General features: G+C 35.7%; 18 non-coding genes across 18 annotated transcripts; all 18 read left to right on the top strand.

Moving 5' to 3' along the window:
• Window positions 1–1,724: 1,724 nt before the first annotated feature.
• On the top strand, window positions 1,725–1,806 carry TRNAL-AAG (transfer RNA leucine (anticodon AAG)). Its single transcript has one exon. It is a non-coding gene; the product is annotated as a tRNA-Leu (tRNA).
• A 233-nt stretch (window positions 1,807–2,039) lies between these two features.
• Window positions 2,040–2,121, top strand: TRNAL-UAG (transfer RNA leucine (anticodon UAG)). Its single transcript has one exon. It is a non-coding gene; the product is annotated as a tRNA-Leu (tRNA).
• Window positions 2,122–3,611: 1,490 nt separating this feature from the next.
• On the top strand, window positions 3,612–3,693 carry TRNAL-AAG (transfer RNA leucine (anticodon AAG)). Its single transcript has one exon. It is a non-coding gene; the product is annotated as a tRNA-Leu (tRNA).
• Window positions 3,694–3,931: 238 nt separating this feature from the next.
• Window positions 3,932–4,013, top strand: TRNAL-UAG (transfer RNA leucine (anticodon UAG)). Its single transcript has one exon. It is a non-coding gene; the product is annotated as a tRNA-Leu (tRNA).
• Window positions 4,014–5,822: 1,809 nt separating this feature from the next.
• On the top strand, window positions 5,823–5,904 carry TRNAL-UAG (transfer RNA leucine (anticodon UAG)). The gene has a single exon. It is a non-coding gene; the product is annotated as a tRNA-Leu (tRNA).
• Window positions 5,905–7,397: 1,493 nt separating this feature from the next.
• TRNAL-AAG (transfer RNA leucine (anticodon AAG)) lies at window positions 7,398–7,479 on the top strand. The gene has a single exon. It is a non-coding gene; the product is annotated as a tRNA-Leu (tRNA).
• Window positions 7,480–7,717: 238 nt separating this feature from the next.
• TRNAL-CAG (transfer RNA leucine (anticodon CAG)) lies at window positions 7,718–7,799 on the top strand. Its single transcript has one exon. It is a non-coding gene; the product is annotated as a tRNA-Leu (tRNA).
• Window positions 7,800–9,738: 1,939 nt separating this feature from the next.
• TRNAL-AAG (transfer RNA leucine (anticodon AAG)) lies at window positions 9,739–9,820 on the top strand. The gene has a single exon. It is a non-coding gene; the product is annotated as a tRNA-Leu (tRNA).
• Window positions 9,821–10,053: 233 nt separating this feature from the next.
• On the top strand, window positions 10,054–10,135 carry TRNAL-UAG (transfer RNA leucine (anticodon UAG)). The gene has a single exon. It is a non-coding gene; the product is annotated as a tRNA-Leu (tRNA).
• A 1,490-nt stretch (window positions 10,136–11,625) lies between these two features.
• TRNAL-AAG (transfer RNA leucine (anticodon AAG)) lies at window positions 11,626–11,707 on the top strand. Its single transcript has one exon. It is a non-coding gene; the product is annotated as a tRNA-Leu (tRNA).
• Window positions 11,708–11,945: 238 nt separating this feature from the next.
• TRNAL-UAG (transfer RNA leucine (anticodon UAG)) lies at window positions 11,946–12,027 on the top strand. The gene has a single exon. It is a non-coding gene; the product is annotated as a tRNA-Leu (tRNA).
• Window positions 12,028–13,836: 1,809 nt separating this feature from the next.
• TRNAL-UAG (transfer RNA leucine (anticodon UAG)) lies at window positions 13,837–13,918 on the top strand. Its single transcript has one exon. It is a non-coding gene; the product is annotated as a tRNA-Leu (tRNA).
• Window positions 13,919–15,411: 1,493 nt separating this feature from the next.
• TRNAL-AAG (transfer RNA leucine (anticodon AAG)) lies at window positions 15,412–15,493 on the top strand. The gene has a single exon. It is a non-coding gene; the product is annotated as a tRNA-Leu (tRNA).
• A 238-nt stretch (window positions 15,494–15,731) lies between these two features.
• TRNAL-CAG (transfer RNA leucine (anticodon CAG)) lies at window positions 15,732–15,813 on the top strand. The gene has a single exon. It is a non-coding gene; the product is annotated as a tRNA-Leu (tRNA).
• A 1,493-nt stretch (window positions 15,814–17,306) lies between these two features.
• On the top strand, window positions 17,307–17,388 carry TRNAL-AAG (transfer RNA leucine (anticodon AAG)). Its single transcript has one exon. It is a non-coding gene; the product is annotated as a tRNA-Leu (tRNA).
• Window positions 17,389–19,105: 1,717 nt separating this feature from the next.
• Window positions 19,106–19,187, top strand: TRNAL-UAG (transfer RNA leucine (anticodon UAG)). Its single transcript has one exon. It is a non-coding gene; the product is annotated as a tRNA-Leu (tRNA).
• Window positions 19,188–20,046: 859 nt separating this feature from the next.
• TRNAL-AAG (transfer RNA leucine (anticodon AAG)) lies at window positions 20,047–20,128 on the top strand. The gene has a single exon. It is a non-coding gene; the product is annotated as a tRNA-Leu (tRNA).
• A 238-nt stretch (window positions 20,129–20,366) lies between these two features.
• On the top strand, window positions 20,367–20,448 carry TRNAL-UAG (transfer RNA leucine (anticodon UAG)). The gene has a single exon. It is a non-coding gene; the product is annotated as a tRNA-Leu (tRNA).
• Window positions 20,449–21,848: the final 1,400 nt, after the last annotated feature.

Raw genomic sequence — 21,848 nt, 5'->3', positions numbered from 1 at the left:
TAAGCGTGTGCTTTTCTTTTAAGGAAAAGACAGTTTATAGAATCATTGCTTTTTCCTTGAGCATAGAAACTTTCTCATCTTCAAAAATACAGAAATTTAAATATAGTCAAATGTTCTTCAGTTACTTTAAGTAGCTCAGAGGCGTAAGTTGAAATCCTACTGCTGCAACTATTATACGTTTTTGACAACATTTTGATCTTATTGCTATGATTTTGTTAAAAGAATAATTAAAATGTGCTTTAATCTTCTTTTGCATTTGTATGAGTGTGTGTTTTTCTGTTTAGGAAAAGACAGATGTTAGAATCATTGCTTTTTTGTGCTTAGAGATTTGTTTATTTTTCAACCTGCACAAATTTTAAAAATAATCCAATGTACTTGTGTACTTATGAGGCATGGGTTCAAATCCAACTGCTGCCAGTATTAAGAGGTTCTGAAAACCTTTTGATTTTATTCTTATTACTTTGCTTACAGTCAAATTAGCATGTGCTTTAATCTTTTGTATTTGTATGAGTGTGTGCTTTTCCGTTTAGGAAAAGACAGTTGATAGAATCATCGCTTTTTTGTGTTTAGAGATTTGTCTATTTTCCAACATGCACAAGTTTGAAATATAGTCTGTTGTAATTGTGTGCTTCTGAGGTGTGGGTTCAAATCCCACATATGTTAGCAAGAGGAGGTTTTCATAACCTATTGAACGCATTCTTTTCTATTGCAAACAGTGAAATTAATGTGTGCTCCAATGTACTTTTGTATTTGTATGATTGTGTACTTTTCTGCTAAGGAAAAGACAGTGGATAGAATCATTGCTTTTTCCTAAGGCCTGTTTCCCACATCCGTTTGTGTCCATCAGTCAAAATCCGCCATCTTGCAAAAAAAGATATGCCATTGTTTTCTCTCTCTCTCTCTCTCTCTTTCCCCCCATGGGCTCAAATCCAACTGCTGCCAGTATTAAGAGGTTCTGAAAACCTTTTGATTTTATTCTTATTACTTTGCTTACAGTCAAATTAAGTCTCTCTCTCTCTCTCCTTCCCCAGTCAGCGGTTCCTTTAAAATTCTTCCTTTGACTGATTCGATAAAATAACGGTCCGGTGCCAAACGTTGTGATCAGTACAGGAATGGATCCGTTATCCGCCATTATAGCGGATTTTAAGAAGGAATTTTTATGGATTAACCGTGCGCTGCCAGACCATCACTCCTCACAAGTTGTGTGCTTTAAAACATTTAATTCCCAACGCGTTTCAAAGTTAAAAACTTCTTCCTCAGGGGATGACATGTAGGTACATGTCATCCCCTGAGGAAGAAGTTTTTAACTTTGAAACGCGTTGGGAATTAAATGTTTTAAAGCACACAACTTGTGAGGAGAGATGGTCTGGCAGCGCACGGTTAATCCATAAAAATTCCTTCTTTGAATCTGATGATCTATGGCCACGGCGTGGTCATTTGGATGTGCAGCAAGCTGACTTTGTTCCTTTATGCTTAATACTCTCCTACACAGGGTGAGTATAACTTATTGTTTTATATTCTTATTTTCTCGGGTAAGACCCTATTGCGCTCTTTTTCTTTCAGTTTTCATTATTATAGCGGATTTTGACTGACCAAAAAAACTGATGTGTGAAGCAGGCCTTATATTTAGAAACATGCCCATTTTCCCACATGCACAATTTTAAATGTAGTTAAATGTACTTCACTTACTCTAAGAAAACTTGCTTGAACATGAAAGAAAATATAGTAGCATGGCTGAGCGGTCTAAGGCGCTGGATTAAGGCTCCAGTCTCTTTGGAGGTGTGGGTTCAAATCCCACTGCAGCCAATATTATAAGAATTTAAAAACATTTTCATCTTTTTGCTTTCAGTCAAATTAGCATATGCTTTTATGTACTTTGGTATGAGTGTGTGCTTTTCTGTTTAAGAAAAAACATTTGATAGAATCATTGCTTTCTCCAAATATTTAGATACTTGCCCATATTCCAACATGATCAAGTTTGAAATGTATTCACATGTACTACACTTACTCCAAGGAACTTATATCACACAGTAAATAATGGTAGCATGGCAGAGCGGTCTAAGGCGCTGGATTTAGGCTCCAGTCTTTTTCGAGGCGTGGGTTCAAATCCCACTGCTGCCAATATTATGAGAATTTAATAACATTTTAATCTTATTACTTTGCTTTCAGCCAAACTAGCGTGTGCTCTTATGTACTTTGTTATGAGTGTGTGCTAAGGCTGTCTGAGGCGTCGGTTCAAATCACACTGCTGCCAGTATTTTAACCTTTTGAACATATTTTTATGATTTTGCTAACACACAAATTAGCATGTGCTTTAACCTTGTTTTGTAGTTGTATAAGCGTGTGCTTTTCTTTTAAGGAAAAGACAGTTTATAGAATCATTGCTTTTTCCTTGAGCATAGAAACTTTCTCATCTTCAAAAATACAGAAATTTAAATATAGTCAAATATTCTTCAGTTACTTTAAGTAGCTCAGAGGCGTAAGTTGAAATCCTACTGCTGCAACTATTATAAGTTTTTGACAACATTTTGATCTTATTGCTATGATTTTGTTAAAAGAATAATTAACGTGTGCTTTAATCTTCTTTTGCATTTGTATGAGCGTGTGTTTTTCTGTTTAGGAAAAGACAGATGTTAGAATCATTGCTTTTTTGTGCTTAGAGATTTGTTTATTTTTCAACCTGCACAAATTTTAAAAATAATCCAATGTACTTGTGTACTTATGAGGCATGGGTTCAAATCCAACTGCTGCCAGTATTAAGAGGTTCTGAATACCTTTTGAATTTATTCTTATTACTTTGCTTACAGTCAAATTAGCATGTGCTTTAATCTTTTGTATTTGTATGAGTGTGTGCTTTTCCGTTTAGGAAAAGACAGTTGATAGAATCATCGCTTTTTTGTGTTTAGAGATTTGTTTATTTTCCAACATGCACAAGTTTTAAATATAGTCTGTTGTAATTGTGTGCTTCTGAGGTGTGGGTTCAAATCCCACAGATGTTAGTAAGAGGAGGTTTTCATAACCTATTGAACGCATTCTTTTATATTGCAAACAGTGAAATTAATGTGTGCTCCAATGTACTTTTGTATTTGTATGATTGTGTACTTTTCTGCTAAGGAAAAGACAGTGGATAGAATCATTGCTTTTTCCTAAGGCCTGTTTCCCACATCCGTTTGTGTCCATCAGTCAAAATCCGCCATCTTGCAAAAAAAAGATATGCCATTGTTTTCTCTCTCTCTCTTTCCCCCCCATGGGCTCAAATCCAAATGCTCCCAGTATTAAGAGGTTCTGAAAACCTTTTGATTTTATTCTTATTACTTTGCTTACAGTCAAATTAAGTCTCTCTCTCTCTCCTTCCCCAGTCAGCAGTTCCTTTAAAATTCTTCCTTTGACTGATTCGATAAAATAACGGTCCGGTGCCAAACGTTGTGATCAGTACAGGAACGGATCCGTTATCCGCCATTATAGTGGATTTTGACTGACCAAAAAAACTGATGTGTGAAGCAGGCCTTATATTTAGAAACATGCCCATTTTACCACATGCACAATTTTAAATGTAGTTAAATGTACTTCACTTACTCTAAGAAAACTTGCTTGAACATAAACAAAAATATGGTAGCATGGCCGAGCGGTCTAAGGCGCTGGATTAAGGCTCCAGTCTCTTTGGAGGCGTGGGTTCAAATCCCACTGCTGCCAATATTATAAGAATTTAAAAACATTTTCATCTTATTGCTTTGCTTTCAGTCAAATTAACATATGCTTTTATGTACTTTGGTATGAGTGTGTGCTTTTCTGTTTAAGAAAAAACATTTGATAGAATCATTGCTTTCTCCAAATATTTAGATACTTGCCCATATTCCAACATGATCAAGTTTGAAATGTATTCACATGTACTACACTTACTCCAAGGAACTTACGTCTCACATTAAATAATGGGAGCATGGCCGAGCGGTCTAAGGCGCTGGATTTAGGCTCCAGTCTCTTTCGAGGCGTGGGTTCAAATCCCACTGCTGCCAATATTAAGAATTTAAAAACATTTTCATCTTATTACTTTGCTTTCAGCCAAATTAGCATGTGCTCTTATGTACTTTGTTATGAGTGTGTGCTAAGGCTGTCTGAGGCGTCGGTTCAAATCCCACTGCTGCCAGTATTTTAACCTTTTGAACATATTTTTATGATTTTGCTAACACACAAATTAGCATGTGCTTTAACCTTGTTTTGTAGTTGTATAAGCGTGTGCTTTTCTTTTAAGGAAAAGACAGTTTATAGAATCATTGCTTTTTCCTTGAGCATAGAAACTTTCTCATCTTCAAAAATACAGAAATTTAAATATAGTCAAATGTTCTTCAGTTACTTTAAGTAGCTCAGAGGCGTAAGTTGAAATCCTACTGCTGCAACTATTATAAGTTTTTGACAACATTTTGATCTTATTGCTATGATTTTGTTAAAAGAATAATTAACATGTGCTTTAATCTTCTTTTGCATTTGTATGAGTGTGTGTTTTTCTGTTTAGGAAAAGACAGATGTTAGAATCATTGCTTTTTTGTGCTTAGAGATTTGTTTATTTTTCAACCTGCACAAATTTTAAAAATAATCCAATGTACTTGTGTACTTATGAGGCATGGGTTCAAATCCAACTGCTGCCAGTATTAAGAGGTTCTGAAAACCTTTTGATTTTATTCTTATTACTTTGCTTACAGTCAAATTAGCATGTGCTTTAATCTTTTGTATTTGTATGAGTGTGTGCTTTTCCGTTTAGGAAAAGACAGTTGATAGAATCATCGCTTTTTTGTGTTTAGAGATTAGTCTATTTTCCAACATGCACAAGTTTGAACTATAGTCTGTTTTAATTGTGTGCTTCTGAGGTGTGGGTTCAAATCTCACAGATGTTAGTAAGAGGAGGTTTTCATAACCTATTGAACGCATTCTTTTATATTGCAAACAGTGAAATTAATATGTGCTCCAATGTACTTTTGTATTTGTATGATTGTGTACTTTTCTGCTAAGGAAAAGACAGTGGATAGAATCATTGCTTTTTCCTAAGGCCTGTTTCCCACATCCGTTTGTATCCATCAGTCAAAATCCGCCATCGTGCAAAAAAAGATATGCCATTTTTTTCTCTCTCTCTCTCTCTTTCCCCCCCATGGGCTCAAATCCAACTGCTGCCAGTATTAAGAGGTTCTGAAAACCTTTTAATTTTATTTTTATTACTTTGCTTACAGTCAAATTAAGTCTCTCTCTCTCCTTCCCCAGTCAGCGGTTCCTTTAAAATTATTCCTTTGACTGATTCGATAAAATAACGGTCCGGTGCCAAACGTTGTGATCAGTACAGGAACGGATCCGTTATCCGCCATTATAGCGGATTTTGACTGACCAAAAAAACTGATGTGTGAAGCAGGCCTTATATTTAGAAACATGCCCATTTTCCCACATGCACAATTTTAAATGTAGTTAAATGTACTTCACTTACTCTAAGAAAACTTGCTTGAACATGAAAAAAAATGTGGTAGCATCGCCGGGCGGTCTCAGGCGCTGGAATAAGGCTCCAGTCTCTTTGGAGGCGTGGGTTCAAAACCCACTGCTGCCAATATTATAAGAAGTTAAAAACATTTTCATCTTATTGCTTTGCTTTCAGTCAAATTAGCATATGCTTTTATGTACTTTGGTATGAGTGTGTGCTTTTCTGTTTAAGAAAAAACATTTGATAGAATCATTGCTTTCTCCAAATATTTAGATACTTGCCCATATTCCAACATTATCAAGTTTGAAATGTATTCACATGTACTACACTTACTCCAAGGAACTTACATCACTCAGTAAATGATGGTAGCATGGCCGAGCGGTCTAAGGCGCTGGTTTTAGGCTCCAGTCTCTTTCGAGGCGTGGGTTCAAGTCCCACTGCTGCCAATATTATGAGAAATTAAAAACATTTTCATCTTATTACTTTGCTTTCAGCCAAATTAGCATGTGCTCTTATGTACTTTGTTATGAGTGTGTGCTAAGGCAGTCTGAGGCGTCGGTTCAAATCCCACTGCTGCCAGTATTTTAACCTTTTGAACATATTTTTATCATTTTGCTAACACACAAATTAGCATGTGCTTTAACCTTGTTTTGTAGTTGTATAAGCGTGTGCTTTTCTTTTAAGGAAAAGACAGTTTATAGAATCATTGCTTTTTCCTTGAGCATAGAAACTTTCTCATCTTCAAAAATACAGAAATTTAAATATAGTCAAATGTTCTTCAGTTACTTTAAGTAGCTCAGAGGCGTAAGTTGAAATCCTACTGCTGCAACTATTATACGTTTTTGACAACATTTTGATCTTATTGCTATGATTTTGTTAAAAGAATAATTAACATGTGCTTTAATCTTCTTTTGCATTTGTATGAGTGTGTGTTTTTCTGTTTAGGAAAAGACAGATGTTAGAATCATTGCTTTTTTGTGCTTAGAGATTTGTTTATTTTTCAACCTGCACAAATTTTAAAAATAATCCAATGTACTTGTGTACTTATGAGGCATGGGTTCAAATCCAGCTGCTGCCAGTATTAAGAGGTTCTGAAAACCTTTTGATTTTATTCTTATTACTTTGCTTACAGTCAAATTAGCATGTGCTTTAATCTTTTGTATTTGTATGAGTGTGTGCTTTTCCGTTTAGGAAAAGACAGTTGATAGAATCATCGCTTTTTTGTGTTTAGAGATTTGTCTATTTTCCAACATGCACAAGTTTGAAATATAGTCTGTTGTAATTGTGTGCTTCTGAGGTGTGGGTTCAAATCCCACAGAAGTTAGTAAGAGGAGGTTTTCATAACCTATTGAACGCATTCTTTTACATTGCAAACAGTGAAATTAATGTGTGCTCCAATGTACTTTTGTAATTGTATGATTGTGTACTTTTCTGCTAAGGAAAAGACAGTGGATAGAACCATTGCTTTTTCCTAAGGCCTGTTTCCCACATCCGTTTGTATCCATCAGTCAAAATCCGCCATCTTGCAAAAAAAAGATATGCCATTGTTTTCTCTCTCTCTCTCTCTCTTTCCCCCCATGGGCTCAAATCCAACTGCTGCCAGTATTAAGAGGTTCTGAAAACCTTTTGATTTTATTCTTATTACTTTCCTTACAGTCAAATTAAGTCTCTCTCTCTCCTTCCCCAGTCAGCGGTTCCTTTAAAACTATTCCTTTGACTGATTCGATAAAATAACGGTCCGGTGCCAAACGTTGTGATCAGTACAGGAACGGATCCGTTATCCGCCATTATAGCGGATTTTGACTGACCAAAAAAACTGATGTGTGAAGCAGGCCTTATATTTAGAAACATGCCCATTTTCCCACATGCACAATTTTAAATGTAGTTAAATGTACTTCACTTACTCTAAGAAAACTTGCTTGAACATGAAAAAAAATGTGGTAGCATGGCCGAGCGGACTAAGGCGCTGGATTAAGGCTCCAGTCTCTTTGGAGGCGTGGGTTCAAATCCCACTGCTGCCAATATTATAAGAATTTAAAAACATTTTCATCTTATTGCTTTGCTTTCAGTCAAATTAGCATATGCTTTTATGTACTTTGGTCTGAGTGTGTGCTTTTCTGTTTAAGAAAAAACATTTGATAGAATCATTGCTTTCTCCAAATATTTAGATACTTGCCCATATTACAACATGATCAAGTTTGAAATGTATTCACATGTACTACACTTACTCCAAGGAACTTACATCACACAGTAAATGATGGTAGCATAGCCGAGCGGTCTAAGGCGCTGGATTCAGGCTCCAGTCTCTTTCGAGGCGTGGGTTCAAATCCCACTGCTGCCAATATTATGAGAATTCAAAAACATTTTTATCTTATTACTTTGCTTTCAGCCAAATTAGCATGTGCTCTTATGTACTTTGTTATGAGTGTGTGCTAAGGCTGTCTGAGGCGTCGGTTCAAATCCCACTGCTGCCAGTATTTTAACCTTTTGAACATATTTTTATGATTTTGCTAACACACAAATTAGCATGTGCTTTAACCTTGTTTTGTAGTTGTATAAGCGTGTGCTTTTCTTTTAAGGAAAAGACAGTTTATAGAATCATTGCTTTTTCCTTGAGCATAGAAAATTTCTCATCTTCAAAAATACAGAAATTTAAATATAGTCAAATGTTCTTCAGTTACTTTAAGTAGCTCAGAGGCGTAAGTTGAAATCCTACTGCTGCAACTATTATACGTTTTTGACAACATTTTGATCTTATTGCTATGATTTTGTTAAAAGAATAATTAACATGTGCTTTAATCTTCTTTTGCATTTGTATGAGTGTGTGTTTTTCTGTGTAGGAAAAGACAGATGTTAGAATCATTGCTTTTTTGTGCTTAGAGATTTGTTTATTTTTCAACCTGCACAAATTTTAAAAATAATCCAATGTACTTGTGTACTTATGAGGCATGGGTTCAAATCCAGCTGCTGCCAGTATTAAGAGGTTCTGAAAACCTTTTGATTTTATTCTTATTACTTTGCTTACAGTCAAATTAGCATGTGCTTTAATCTTTTGTATTTGTATGAGTGTGTGCTTTTCCGTTTAGGAAAAGACAGTTGATAGAATCATCGCTTTTTTGTGTTTAGAGATTTGTCTATTTTCCAACATGCACAAGTTTGAAATATAGTCTGTTGTAATTGTGTGCTTCTGAGGTGTGGGTTCAAATCCCACATATGTTAGCAAGAGGAGGTTTTCATAACCTATTGAACGCATTCTTTTCTATTGCAAACAGTGAAATTAATGTGTGCTCCAATGTACTTTTGTATTTGTATGATTGTGTACTTTTCTGCTAAGGAAAAGACAGTGGATAGAATCATTGCTTTTTCCTAAGGCCTGTTTCCCACATCCGTTTGTGTCCATCAGTCAAAATCCGCCATCTTGCAAAAAAAGATATGCCATTGTTTTCTCTCTCTCTCTCTCTCTCTTTCCCCCCATGGGCTCAAATCCAACTGCTGCCAGTATTAAGAGGTTCTGAAAACCTTTTGATTTTATTCTTATTACTTTGCTTACAGTCAAATTAAGTCTCTCTCTCTCTCTCCTTCCCCAGTCAGCGGTTCCTTTAAAATTCTTCCTTTGACTGATTCGATAAAATAACGGTCCGGTGCCAAACGTTGTGATCAGTACAGGAATGGATCCGTTATCCGCCATTATAGCGGATTTTAAGAAGGAATTTTTATGGATTAACCGTGCGCTGCCAGACCATCACTCCTCACAAGTTGTGTGCTTTAAAACATTTAATTCCCAACGCGTTTCAAAGTTAAAAACTTCTTCCTCAGGGGATGACATGTAGGTACATGTCATCCCCTGAGGAAGAAGTTTTTAACTTTGAAACGCGTTGGGAATTAAATGTTTTAAAGCACACAACTTGTGAGGAGAGATGGTCTGGCAGCGCACGGTTAATCCATAAAAATTCCTTCTTTGAATCTGATGATCTATGGCCACGGCGTGGTCATTTGGATGTGCAGCAAGCTGACTTTGTTCCTTTATGCTTAATACTCTCCTACACAGGGTGAGTATAACTTATTGTTTTATATTCTTATTTTCTCGGGTAAGACCCTATTGCGCTCTTTTTCTTTCAGTTTTCATTATTATAGCGGATTTTGACTGACCAAAAAAACTGATGTGTGAAGCAGGCCTTATATTTAGAAACATGCCCATTTTCCCACATGCACAATTTTAAATGTAGTTAAATGTACTTCACTTACTCTAAGAAAACTTGCTTGAACATGAAAAAAAATATAGTAGCATGGCCGAGCGGTCTAAGGCGCTGGATTAAGGCTCCAGTCTCTTTGGAGGTGTGGGTTCAAATCCCACTGCTGCCAATATTATAAGAATTTAAAAACATTTTCATCTTTTTGCTTTCAGTCAAATTAGCATATGCTTTTATGTACTTTGGTATGAGTGTGTGCTTTTCTGTTTAAGAAAAAACATTTGATAGAATCATTGCTTTCTCCAAATATTTAGATACTTGCCCATATTCCAACATGATCAAGTTTGAAATGTATTCACATGTACTACACTTACTCCAAGGAACTTACATCACACAGTAAATAATGGTAGCATGGCAGAGCGGTCTAAGGCGCTGGATTTAGGCTCCAGTCTTTTTCGAGGCGTGGGTTCAAATCCCACTGCTGCCAATATTATGAGAATTTAATAACATTTTAATCTTATTACTTTGCTTTCAGCCAAACTAGCGTGTGCTCTTATGTACTTTGTTATGAGTGTGTGCTAAGGCTGTCTGAGGCGTCGGTTCAAATCACACTGCTGCCAGTATTTTAACCTTTTGAACATATTTTTATGATTTTGCTAACACACAAATTAGCATGTGCTTTAACCTTGTTTTGTAGTTGTATAAGCATGTGCTTTTCTTTTAAGGAAAAGACAGTTTATAGAATCATTGCTTTTTCCTTGAGCATAGAAACTTTCTCATCTTCAAAAATACAGAAATTTAAATATAGTCAAATGTTCTTCAGTTACTTTAAGCAGCTCAGAGGCGTAAGTTGAAATCCTACTGCTGCAACTATTATAAGTTTTTGACAACATTTTGATCTTATTGCTATGATTTTGTTAAAAGAATAATTAACATGTGCTTTAATCTTCTTTTGCATTTGTATGAGCGTGTGTTTTTCTGTTTAGGAAAAGACAGATGTTAGAATCATTGCTTTTTTGTGCTTAGAGATTTGTTTATTTTTCAACCTGCACAAATTTTAAAAATAATCCAATGTACTTGTGTACTTATGAGGCATGGGTTCAAATCCAACTGCTGCCAGTATTAAGAGGTTCTGAATACCTTTTGAATTTATTCTTATTACTTTGCTTACAGTCAAATTAGCATGTGCTTTAATCTTTTGTATTTGTATGAGTGTGTGCTTTTCCGTTTAGGAAAAGACAGTTGATAGAATCATCGCTTTTTTGTGTTTAGAGATTTGTTTATTTTCCAACATGCACAAGTTTTAAATATAGTCTGTTGTAATTGTGTGCTTCTGAGGTGTGGGTTCAAATCCCACAGATGTTAGTAAGAGGAGGTTTTCATAACCTATTGAACGCATTCTTTTATATTGCAAACAGTGAAATTAATGTGTGCTCCAATGTACTTTTGTATTTGTATGATTGTGTACTTTTCTGCTAAGGAAAAGACAGTGGATAGAATCATTGCTTTTTCCTAAGGCCTGTTTCCCACATCCGTTTGTGTCCATCAGTCAAAATCCGCCATCTTGCAAAAAAAAGATATGCCATTGTTTTCTCTCTCTCTCTTTCCCCCCCATGGGCTCAAATCCAAATGCTCCCAGTATTAAGAGGTTCTGAAAACCTTTTGATTTTATTCTTATTACTTTGCTTACAGTCAAATTAAGTCTCTCTCTCTCTCCTTCCCCAGTCAGCAGTTCCTTTAAAATTCTTCCTTTGACTGATTCGATAAAATAACGGTCCGGTGCCAAACGTTGTGATCAGTACAGGAACGGATCCGTTATCCGCCATTATAGTGGATTTTGACTGACCAAAAAAACTGATGTGTGAAGCAGGCCTTATATTTAGAAACATGCCCATTTTACCACATGCACAATTTTAAATGTAGTTAAATGTACTTCACTTACTCTAAGAAAACTTGCTTGAACATAAACAAAAATATGGTAGCATGGCCGAGCGGTCTAAGGCGCTGGATTAAGCCTCCAGTCTCTTTGGAGGCGTGGGTTCAAATCCCACTGCTGCCAATATTATAAGAATTTAAAAACATTTTCATCTTATTGCTTTGCTTTCAGTCAAATTAACATATGCTTTTATGTACTTTGGTCTGAGTGTGTGCTTTTCTGTTTAAGAAAAAACATTTGATAGAATCATTGCTTTCTCCAAATATTTAGATACTTGCCCATATTCCAACATGATCAAGTTTGAAATGTATTCACATGTACTACACTTACTCCAAGGAACTTACGTCTCACATTAAATAATGGGAGCATGGCCGAGCGGTCTAAGGCGCTGGATTTAGGCTCCAGTCTCTTTCGAGGCGTGGGTTCAAATCCCACTGCTGCCAATATTAAGAATTTAAAAACATTTTCATCTTATTACTTTGCTTTCAGCCAAATTAGCATGTGCTCTTATGTACTTTGTTATGAGTGTGTGCTAAGGCTGTCTGAGGCGTCGGTTCAAATCCCACTGCTGCCAGTATTTTAACCTTTTGAACATATTTTTATGATTTTGCTAACACACAAATTAGCATGTGCTTTAACCTTGTTTTGTAGTTGTATAAGCGTGTGCTTTTCTTTTAAGGAAAAGACAGTTTATAGAATCATTGCTTTTTCCTTGAGCATAGAAACTTTCTCATCTTCAAAAATACAGAAATTTAAATATAGTCAAATGTTCTTCAGTTACTTTAAGTAGCTCAGAGGCGTAAGTTGAAATCCTACTGCTGCAACTATTATAAGTTTTTGACAACATTTTGATCTTATTGCTATGATTTTGTTAAAAGAATAATTAACATGTGCTTTAATCTTCTTTTGCATTTGTATGAGTGTGTGTTTTTCTGTTTAGGAAAAGACAGATGTTAGAATCATTGCTTTTTTGTGCTTAGAGATTTGTTTATTTTTCAACCTGCACAAATTTTAAAAATAATCCAATGTACTTGTGTACTTATGAGGCATGGGTTCAAATCCAACTGCTGCCAGTATTAAGAGGTTCTGAAAACCTTTTGATTTTATTCTTATTACTTTGCTTACAGTCAAATTAGCATGTGCTTTAATCTTTTGTATTTGTATGAGTGTGTGCTTTTCCGTTTAGGAAAAGACAGTTGATAGAATCATCGCTTTTTTGTGTTTAGAGATTAGTCTATTTTCCAACATGCACAAGTTTGAACTATAGTCTGTTTTAATTGTGTGCTTCTGAGGTGTGGGTTCAAATCTCACAGATGTTAGTAAGAGGAGGTTTTCATAACCTATTGAACGCATTCTTTTATATTGCAAACAGTGAAATTAATATGTGCTCCAATGTACTTTTGTATTTGTATGATTGTGTACTTTTCTGCTAAGGAAAAGACAGTGGATAGAATCATTGCTTTTTCCTAAGGCCTGTTTCCCACATCCGTTTGTATCCATCAGTCAAAATCCGCCATCGTGCAAAAAAAGATATGCCATTTTTTTCTCTCTCTCTCTCTCTTTCCCCCCCATGGGCTCAAATCCAACTGCTGCCAGTATTAAGAGGTTCTGAAAACCTTTTAATTTTATTTTTATTACTTTGCTTACAGTCAAATTAAGTCTCTCTCTCTCCTTCCCCAGTCAGCGGTTCCTTTAAAATTATTCCTTTGACTGATTCGATAAAATAACGGTCCGGTGCCAAACGTTGTGATCAGTACAGGAACGGATCCGTTATCCGCCATTATAGCGGATTTTGACTGACCAAAAAAACTGATGTGTGAAGCAGGCCTTATATTTAGAAACATGCCCATTTTCCCACATGCACAATTTTAAATGTAGTTAAATGTACTTCACTTACTCTAAGAAAACTTGCTTGAACATGAAAAAAAATGTGGTAGCATGGCCGGGCGGTCTCAGGCGCTGGAATAAGGCTCCAGTCTCTTTGGAGGCGTGGGTTCAAAACCCACTGCTGCCAATATTATAAGAAGTTAAAAACATTTTCATCTTATTGCTTTGCTTTCAGTCAAATTAGCATATGCTTTTATGTACTTTGGTATGAGTGTGTGCTTTTCTGTTTAAGAAAAAACATTTGATAGAATCATTGCTTTCTCCAAATATTTAGATACTTGCCCATATTCCAACATTATCAAGTTTGAAATGTATTCACATGTACTACACTTACTCCAAGGAACTTACATCACTCAGTAAATGATGGTAGCATGGCCGAGCGGTCTAAGGCGCTGGTTTTAGGCTCCAGTCTCTTTCGAGGCGTGGGTTCAAGTCCCACTGCTGCCAATATTATGAGAAATTAAAAACATTTTCATCTTATTACTTTGCTTTCAGCCAAATTAGCATGTGCTCTTATGTACTTTGTTATGAGTGTGTGCTAAGGCAGTCTGAGGCGTCGGTTCAAATCCCACTGCTGCCAGTATTTTAACCTTTTGAACATATTTTTATCATTTTGCTAACACACAAATTAGCATGTGCTTTAACCTTGTTTTGTAGTTGTATAAGCGTGTGCTTTTCTTTTAAGGAAAAGACAGTTTATAGAATCATTGCTTTTTCCTTGAGCATAGAAACTTTCTCATCTTCAAAAATACAGAAATTTAAATATAGTCAAATGTTCTTCAGTTACTTTAAGTAGCTCAGAGGCGTAAGTTGAAATCCTACTGCTGCAACTATTATACGTTTTTGACAACATTTTGATCTTATTGCTATGATTTTGTTAAAAGAATAATTAACATGTGCTTTAATCTTCTTTTGCATTTGTATGAGTGTGTGTTTTTCTGTTTAGGAAAAGACAGATGTTAGAATCATTGCTTTTTTGTGCTTAGAGATTTGTTTATTTTTCAACCTGCACAAATTTTAAAAATAATCCAATGTACTTGTGTACTTATGAGGCATGGGTTCAAATCCAGCTGCTGCCAGTATTAAGAGGTTCTGAAAACCTTTTGATTTTATTCTTATTACTTTGCTTACAGTCAAATTAGCATGTGCTTTAATCTTTTGTATTTGTATGAGTGTGTGCTTTTCCGTTTAGGAAAAGACAGTTGATAGAATCATCGCTTTTTTGTGTATAGAGATTTGTCTATTTTCCAACATGCACAAGTTTGAAATATAGTCTGTTGTAATTGTGTGCTTCTGAGGTGTGGGTTCAAATCCCACAGAAGTTAGTAAGAGGAGGTTTTCATAACCTATTGAACGCATTCTTTTACATTGCAAACAGTGAAATTAATGTGTGCTCCAATGTACTTTTGTAATTGTATGATTGTGTACTTTTCTGCTAAGGAAAAGACAGTGGATAGAACCATTGCTTTTTCCTAAGGCCTGTTTCCCACATCCGTTTGTATCCATCAGTCAAAATCCGCCATCTTGCAAAAAAAAGATATGCCATTGTTTTCTCTCTCTCTCTCTCTCTTTCCCCCCATGGGCTCAAATCCAACTGCTGCCAGTATTAAGAGGTTCTGAAAACCTTTTGATTTTATTCTTATTACTTTCCTTACAGTCAAATTAAGTCTCTCTCTCTCCTTCCCCAGTCAGCGGTTCCTTTAAAACTATTCCTTTGACTGATTCGATAAAATAACGGTCCGGTGCCAAACGTTGTGATCAGTACAGGAACGGATCCGTTATCCGCCATTATAGCGGATTTTGACTGACCAAAAAAACTGATGTGTGAAGCAGGCCTTATATTTAGAAACATGCCCATTTTCCCACATGCACAATTTTAAATGTAGTTAAATGTACTTCACTTACTCTAAGAAAACTTGCTTGAACATGAAAAAAAATGTGGTAGCATGGCCGAGCGGACTAAGGCGCTGGATTAAGGCTCCAGTCTCTTTGGAGGCGTGGGTTCAAATCCCACTGCTGCCAATATTATAAGAATTTAAAAACATTTTCATCTTATTGCTTTGCTTTCAGTCAAATTAGCATATGCTTTTATGTACTTTGGTCTGAGTGTGTGCTTTTCTGTTTAAGAAAAAACATTTGATAGAATCATTGCTTTCTGCAAATATTTAGATACTTGCCCATATTACAACATGATCAAGTTTGAAATGTATTCACATGTACTACACTTACTCCAAGGAACTTACATCACACAGTAAATGATGGTAGCATAGCCGAACGGTCTAAGGCGCTGGATTCAGGCTCCAGTCTCTTTCGAGGCGTGGGTTCAAATCCCACTGCTGCCAATATTATGAGAATTCAAAAACATTTTTATCTTATTACTTTGCTTTCAGCCAAATTAGCATGTGCTCTTATGTACTTTGTTATGAGTGTGTGCTAAGGCTGTCTGAGGCGTCGGTTCAAATCCCACTGCTGCCAGTATTTTAACCTTTTGAACATATTTTTATGATTTTGCTAACACACAAATTAGCATGTGCTTTAACCTTGTTTTGTAGTTGTATAAGCGTGTGCTTTTCTTTTAAGGAAAAGACAGTTTATAGAATCATTGCTTTTTCCTTGAGCATAGAAAATTTCTCATCTTCAAAAATACAGAAATTTAAATATAGTCAAATGTTCTTCAGTTACTTTAAGTAGCTCAGAGGCGTAAGTTGAAATCCTACTGCTGCAACTATTATACGTTTTTGACAACATTTTGATCTTATTGCTATGATTTTGTTAAAAGAATAATTAACATGTGCTTTAATCTTCTTTTGCATTTGTATGAGTGTGTGTTTTTCTGTGTAGGAAAAGACAGATGTTAGAATCATTGCTTTTTTGTGCTTAGAGATTTGTTTATTTTTCAACCTGCACAAATTTTAAAAATAATCCAATGTACTTGTGTACTTATGAGGCATGGGTTCAAATCCAGCTGCTGCCAGTATTAAGAGGTTCTGAAAACCTTTTGATTTTATTCTTATTACTTTGCTTACAGTCAAATTAGCATGTGCTTTAATCTTTTGTATTTGTATGAGTGTGTGCTTTTCCGTTTAGGAAAAGACAGTTGATAGAATCATCGCTTTTTTGTGTTTAGAGATTTGTCTATTTTCCAACATGCACAAGATTGAAATATAGTCTGTTGTAATTGTGTGCTTCTGAGGTGTGGGTTCAAATCCCACAGATGTTAGTAAGAGGAGGTTTTCATAACCTATTGAACGCATTCTTTTATATTGCAAACAGTGAAATTAATGTGTGCTCCAATGTACTTTTGTATTTGTATGATTGTGTACTTTTCTGCCAAGGAAAAGACAGTGGATAGAACCATTGCTTTTTCCTAAGGCCTGTTTCCCACATCCGTTTGTATCCATCAGTCAAAATCTGCCATCTTGCAAAAAAAAGATATGCCATTGTTTTCTCTTTCTCTCTCTCTCTTTCCCCCCATGGGCTCAAATCCAACTGCTGCCAGTATTAAGAGGTTCTGAAAACCTTTTGATTTTATTCTTATTACTTTGCTTACAGTCAAATTAAGTCTCTCTCTCTCCTTCCCCAGTCAGCGGTTCCTTTAAAATTCTTCCTTTGACTGATTCGATAAAATAACGGTCCGGTGCCAAACGTTGTGATCAGTACAGGAACGGATCCGTTATCCGCCATTATAGCGGATTTTGACTGACCAAAAAAACTGATGTGTGAAGCAGGCCTTATATTTAGAAACATGCCCATTTTCCCACATGCACAATTTTAAATGTAGTTAAATGTACTTCACTTACTCTAAGAAAACTTGCTTGAACATGAAAATAAATGTGGTAACATGGCCGAGCGGTCTAAGGCGCTGGATTAAGGCTCCCGTCTCTTTGGAGGGGTGGGTTCAAATCCCACTGCTGCCAATATTATAAGAAGTTAAAAACATTTTCATCTTATTGCTTTGCTTTCAGTCAAATTAGCATATGCTTTTATGTACTTTGGTGTGAGTGTGTGCTTTTCTGTTTAAGAAAAAACATTTGATAGAATCATTGCTTTCTCCAAATATTTAGATACTTGCCCATATTCCAACATGATCAAGTTTGAAATGTATTCACATGTACTACACTTACTCCAAGGAACTTACATCACACAGTAAATGATGGTAGCATGGTCGAGCGTTCTAAGGCGCTGGATTTAGTCTCCAGTCTCTTTCGAGGCGTGAGTTCAAATCCCACTGCTGCCAATATTATGAGAATTTAAAAACATTTTCATCTTATTACTTTGCTTTCAGCCAAATTAGCATGTGCTCTTATGTACTTTGTTATGAGTGTGTGCTAAGGCTGTCTGAGGCGTGGGTTCAAATCCCACTGCTGCCAGTATTTTAACCTTTTGAACATATTTTTATGATTTTGCTAACACACAAATTAGCATGTGCTTTAACCTTGTTTTGTAGTTGTATAAGCGTGTGCTTTTCTTTTAAGGAAAAGACAGTTTATAGAATCATTGCTTTTTCCTTGAGCATAGAAACTTTCTCATCTTCAAAAATACAGAAATTTAAATATAGTCAAATGTTCTACAGTTACTTTAAGTAGCTCAGAGGCGTAAGTTGAAATCCTACTGCTGCAACTATTATACGTTTTTGACAACATTTTGATCTTATTGCTATGATTTTGTTAAAAGAATAATTAACATGTGCTTTAATCTTCTTTTGCATTTGTATGAGTGTGTGTTTTTCTGTTTAGGAAAAGACAGATGTTAGAATCATTGCTTTTTTGTGCTTAGAGATTTGTTTATTTTTCAACCTGCACAAATTTTAAAAATAATCCAATGTACTTGTGTACTTATGAGGCATGGGTTCAAATCCAGCTGCTGCCAGTATTAAGAGGTTCTGAAAACCTTTTGATTTTATTCTTATTACTTTGCTTACAGTCAAATTAGCATGTGCTTTAATCTTTTGTATTTGTATGAGTGTGTGCTTTTCCGTTTAGGAAAAGACAGTTGATAGAATCATCGCTTTTTGTGTTTAGAGATTTGTCTATTTTCCAACATGCACAAGTTAGAAATATAGTCTGTTGTAATTGTGTGCTTCTGAGGTGTGGGTTCAAATCCCACACATGTTAGTAAGACGAGGTTTTCATAACCTATTGAACGCATTCTTTTATATTGCAAACAGTGAAATTAATGTGTGCTCCAATGTACTTTTGTATTTGTATGATTGTGTACTTTTCTGCTAAGGAAAAGACAGTGGATAGAACCATTGCTTTTTCCTAAGGCCTGTTTCCCACATCCGTTTGTATCCATCAGTCAAAATCCGCCATCTTGCAAAAAAAAGATATGCCATAGTTTTCTCTCTCTCTCTCTCTTTCCCCCCATGGGCTCAAATCCAACTGCTGCCAGTATTAAGAGGTTCTGAAAACCTTTTGATTTTCATCTTATTGCTTTGCTTTCAGTCAAATTAGCATATGCTTTTATGTACTTTGGTATGAGTGTGTGCTTTTCTGTTTAAGAAAAAACATTTGATAGAATCATTGCTTTCTCCAAATATTTAGATACTTGCCCATATTCCAACATGATCAAGTTTGAAATGTATTCACATGTACTACACTTACTCCAAGGAACTTACATTACGCAGTAAATAATGGTAGCATGGCCGAGCGGTCTAAGGAGCTGGATTTAGGCTCCAGTCTCTTTCGAGGCGTGGGTTCAAATCCCACTGCTGCCAATATTATGAGAATTTAAAAACATTTTCATCTTATTACTTTGCTTTCAGCCAAATTAGCATGTGCTCTTATGTACTTTGTTATGAGTGTGTGCTAAGGCTGTCTGAGGCGTCGGTTCACATCCCACTGCTGCCAGTATTTTAACCTTTTGAACATATTTTAATGATTTTGCTAACACACAAATTAGCATGTGCTTTAACCTTGTTTTGTAGTTGTATAAGCGTGTGCTTTTCTTTTAAGGAAAAGACAGTTTATAGAATCATTGCTTTTTCCTTGAGCATAGAAACTTTCTCATCTTCAAAAATACAGAAATTTAAATATAGTCAAATGTTCTTCAGTTACTTTAAGTAGCTCAGAGGCGTAAGTTGAAATCCTACTGCTGCAACTATTATACGTTTTTGACAACATTTTGATCTTATTGCTATGACAGTCAAAATCCGCCATCTTGCAAAAAAAAGATATGCCATTGTTTTCTCTCTCTCTCTCTCTCTTTCCCCCCATGGGCTCAAATCCAACTGCTGCCAGTATTAAGAGGTTCTGAAGACCTTTTAATTTTATTCTTATTACTTTGCTTACAGTCAAATGAAGTCTCTCTCTCTCCTTCCCCAGTCAGCGGATCCTTTAAAATTATTCCTTTGACTGATTCGATAAAATAACGGTCCGGTGCCAAACGTTGTGATCAGTACAGGAACGGATCCGTTATCCGCCATTATAGCGGATTTTGACTGACCAAAAAAACTGATGTGTGAAGCAGGCCTTATATTTAGAAACATGCCCATTTTCCCACATGCACAATTTTAAATGTAGTTAAATGTACTTCACTTACTCTAAGAAAACTTGCTTGAACATGAAAAAAAATATGGTAGAATGGTCGAGTGGTCTAAGGCGCTGGATTAAGGCTCCAGTCTCTTTGGAGGTGTGGGTTCAAATCCCACTGCTGCCAATATTATAAGAATATAAAAACATTTTCATCTTATTGCTTTGCTTTCAGTCAAATTAGCATATGCTTTTATGTACTTTGGTATGAGTGTGTGCTTTTCTGTTTAAGAAAAAACATTTGATAGAATCATTGCTTTCTCCAAATATTTAGATACTTGCCCATATTCCAACATGATCAAGTTTGAAATGTATTCACATGTACTACACTTACTCCAAGGAACTTACATTACGCAGTAAATAATGGTAGCATGGCCGAGCGGTCTAAGGAGCTGGATTTAGGCTCCAGTCTCTTTCGAGGCGTGGGTTCAAATCCCACTGCTGCCAATATTATGAGAATTTAAAAACATTTTCATCTTATTACTTTGCTTTCAGCCAAATTAGCATGTGCTCTTATGTACTTTGTTATGAGTGTGTGCTAAGGCTGTCTGAGGCGTCGGTTCACATCCCACTGCTGCCAGTATTTTAACCTTTTGAACATATTTTAATGATTTTGCTAACACACAAATTAGCATGTGCTTTAACCTTGTTTTGTAGTTGTATAAGCGTGTGCTTTTCTTTTAAGGAAAAGACAGTATATAGAATCATTGCTTTTTCCTTGAGCATAGAAACTTTCTCATCTTCAAAAATACAGAAATTTAAATATAGTCAAATGTTCTTCAGTTACTTTAAGTAGCTCAGAGGCGTAAGTTGAAATCCTACTGCTGCAACTATTATACGTTTTTGACAACATTTTGATCTTATTGCTATGATTTTGTTAAAAGAATAATTAACATGTGCTTTAATCTTCTTTTGCATTTGTATGAGTGTGTGTTTTTCTGTGTAGGAAAAGACAGATGTTAGAATCATTGCTTTTTTGTGCTTAGAGATTTGTTTATTTTTCAACCTGCACAAATTTTAAAAATAATCCAATGTACTTGTGTACTTATGAGGCATGGGTTCAAATCCAACTGCTGCCAGTATTAAGAGGTTCTGAAAACCTTTTGATTTTATTCTTATTACTTTGCTTACAGTCAAATTAGCATGTGCTTTAATCTTTTGTATTTGTATGAGTGTGTGCTTTTCCGTTTAGGAAAAGACAGTTGATAGAATCATCGCTTTTTTGTGTTTAGAGATTTGTCTATTTTCCAACATGCACAAGATTGAAATATAGTCTGTTGTAATTGTGTGCTTCTGAGGTGTGGGTTCAAATCCCACAGATGTTAGTAAGAGGAGGTTTTCATAATCTATTGAACGCATTCTTTTATATTGCAAACAGTGAAATTAATGTGTGCTCCAATGTACTTTTGTATTTGTATGATTGTGTACTTTTCTGCTAAGGAAAAGGCAGTGGATAGAACTATTGATTTTTCCTAAGGCCTGTTTCCCACATCCGTTTGTATCCATCAGTCAAAATCCGCCATCTTGCAAAAAAAAGATATGCCATTGTTTTCTCTCTCTCTCTCTCTCTCTTTCCCCCCATGGGCTCAAATCCAACTGCTGCCAGTATTAAGAGGTTCTGAAAACCTTTTGATTTTATTCTTATTACTTTGCTTACAGTCAAATTAAGTCTCTCTCTCTCCTTCCCCAGTCAGCGGTTCCTTTAAAACTATTCCTTTGACTGATTCGATAAAATAACGGTCCGGTGCCAAACGTTGTGATCAGTACAGGAACGGATCCATTATCCGCCATTATAGCGGATTTTGACTGACCAAAAAAACTGATGTGTGAAGCAGGCCTTATATTTA

Source organism: Dendrobates tinctorius, unplaced genomic scaffold (assembly GCF_039654945.1).
Source record: "Dendrobates tinctorius isolate UK_male_01 unplaced genomic scaffold, ASM3965494v1 ptg000047l, whole genome shotgun sequence".
Taxonomy (NCBI): Eukaryota; Metazoa; Chordata; class Amphibia; order Anura; family Dendrobatidae; genus Dendrobates; species Dendrobates tinctorius.
Note: the sequence above shows the minus strand (reverse complement) of the source record. Positions and strands in the feature narration are given on the sequence as shown.